The 2500-nt window shown below is 57.2% G+C and overlaps 1 non-coding gene across 1 annotated transcript in view; it reads right to left on the bottom strand.

The window, feature by feature from the left end:
- Window positions 1-133, bottom strand: part of LOC124584091 — a 1910-nt gene extending 1777 nt beyond the window's left edge. Inside the window, exon 1 of the ribosomal RNA XR_006974504.1 lies at window positions 1-133. This exon is cut by the window's left edge and continues 1777 nt beyond it. This is a non-coding gene — a ribosomal RNA (small subunit ribosomal RNA).
- Window positions 134-2500: the final 2367 nt, after the last annotated feature.

Below are 2500 nucleotides of genomic sequence, written 5' to 3'. Positions count from 1 at the left end.
GTGGGTACGATCTAAGGAACCATAACTGATTTAATGAGCCATTCGCGGTTTCACCTTAATGCGGCTTGTACTGAGACATGCATGGCTTAATCTTTGAGACAAGCATATGACTACTGGCAGGATCAACCAGGGAGCTGCGTCAACTAGAGCTGAGCAGCCGGCCGCCCGGGAGTGTGTCCCGGGGGCCCACGCGAACACGCAAGCGTCCGCTCAATTATTCTGCAAACAGGAGGAGGCTGAGCTCCCCTGCACCATACACCTCGAAACCCTCTCAGGTCCCGGCGGCGCGCAGCGCCGTCCTAAGTACTTGGTCGGGTTCGAGAGAGCCGCAATCGCCCGGAGTTTGGCGAGTAGACGCTTTAGGTGCGACCACCCGTGCTCCCAACTGAGCTTGCCGCTGCCGACAGAGGCCCGGGAGCGTGCTGTCGTGGCATTGCCGGCGGGAGACAACACGCGCCACCTACGGTGACCGGCAGCTCCAACGCCAGCGCCACAGAAGGACAAAAGCCCCACTTGGGTGCCGAAGCGAACTCTCCCAGCACAGCGCACGCGCCAACACGTCCGCACAGCTGCGATACAAACCACCTGCGAGAACCGCAGAGGCGACCGAGCAGCAGACGGCGTCGCGGCGCCGAGCGCCGGGCGGCGGCGCATCCTCAGCGCACACAGTCCTCAATCGGACCAGCACACTGCAGATGTCCACCGCGCTTCGCACCGGGCCCGCGAGGACCTACTTTGGCCGCACGGCGCCGCGTGCAGGGTGCGCCGGCGCGCAGCTGCGCCGCCTGCCGCCTCCGTCGGCCGGCGCGCCTGCCACTGGCCGCCCCCACCAGCCGGCTGTAGCGCGTGCGCCCACGCACCGCGCGGCCAGCACGCCGGGAGGCCCCCCCTCACCGGCCGGGGACGGTCCCACCCAGCCACCGCCGCGTATCGCTTCACACCCAGATGCCATTCACGTTCGTGGGCATGGTGGGTATCGCTGGAACAACCGGTTGGTAGCTCAACCGATCGTCGCCATCACTGATTCACCTCTAGCGAGAACAACCGCACCACAACGGTTTACCAGTTGTTCATTTGCGTAACGTCACCAGCAAACGTAGGCGTCCATCGCCATTTGCAAATTCAACGATTGTTGCATGCCTGTGTCAGGTGTCACGACACACTATGTCTGCCCACATACACGCAACAACATGTGCACGCTTCGCGAACACGTGGAAGGTGGCCCCCGTACGTATGCGATGTCCATTGCGCGAACGACTGTCAACCGGCCTCTGTCGCATGTCGCAGATGTGGAACGCAGTGCACCATGCTATCACGGTGTGTGAGAAGAGACGACTACGTCTGACAACACGCGCCACTACATCAACAGACGGCTCATGCTGATCGCCATCCAGGGCATACCACACTGCAATCCAGCTCTTATAGGGAGACGACACGTAGCTGAGTGCACAACATTTGGACCGCATGGTTCGCCGTTGTTGGCGCAGTCGTTGTACGGTCACATGTACCACGATGTATCATTCAGTACATGAGGACCAATGTGCAGTACAGTGTGTGATTTGGACGTACAACATCAGCGGACAGTTGACACAGGCCGTACCACAGCGTAGGCTAAGTGCTTCGCCATGCGAATGCCAATGAACAACTGCAAATGCCAATGAACAACTGCAAATGCCAATGAACAACTGCAAAGGGCATTGAGCATGTACGTCCTGCTGCCATCCACATTACAGTGTATAGCTGCAAGGTGTTTAACATGAAGCGATACACTGCGGACCGGGCAGTGCGAGTAGCAAACTATGTTGCGGGGGTTGCAGTTAGGCAACACTACACTAATTTAACGCGTCGTATGACAATTACAGAGCAGGTTAAGGCCCAACATGTGTTGGGTTAAGGCCCAACGTGTGTTGGGTTAAGGCCCAACGTGTGTTGGGTTAAGGCCCAACGTGTGTTGGGTTAAGGCCCAACGTGTGTTGGGTTAAGGCCCAACGTGTGTTGGGTTAAGGCCCAACGTGTGTTGGGTTAAGGCCCAACGTGTGTTGGGTTAAGGCCCAACGTGTGTTGGGTTAAGGCCCAACGTGTGTTGGGTTAAGGCCCAACGTGTGTTGGGTTAAGGCCCAACGTGTGTTGGGTTAAGGCCCAACGTGTGTTGGGTTAAGGCCCAACGTGTGTTGGGTTAAGGCCCAACGTGTGTTGGGTTAAGGCCCAACGTGTGTTGGGTTAAGGCCCAACGTGTGTTGGGTTAAGGCCCAACGTGTGTTGGGTTAAGGCCCAACGTGTGTTGGGTTAAGGCCCAACGTGTGTTGGGTTACGGCGCAATATAGGTTACATTGCGGCGCAATATAGGTTACATTGCGGCGCAATATAGGTTACATTGCGGCGCAATATAGGTTACATTGCGGCGCAATATAGGTTACATTGAGGCGCAATATAGGTTACATTGAGGCGCAATATAGGTTACATTGAGGCGCAATATAGGTTACATTGAGGCGCAATATAG

The sequence above is a fragment of the Schistocerca americana genome, unplaced genomic scaffold, assembly GCF_021461395.2.
Source record: "Schistocerca americana isolate TAMUIC-IGC-003095 unplaced genomic scaffold, iqSchAmer2.1 HiC_scaffold_47, whole genome shotgun sequence".
In the NCBI taxonomy this organism is placed as follows: Eukaryota; Metazoa; Arthropoda; class Insecta; order Orthoptera; family Acrididae; genus Schistocerca; species Schistocerca americana.
This window is presented reverse-complemented; position numbering and strand designations above follow the sequence as displayed.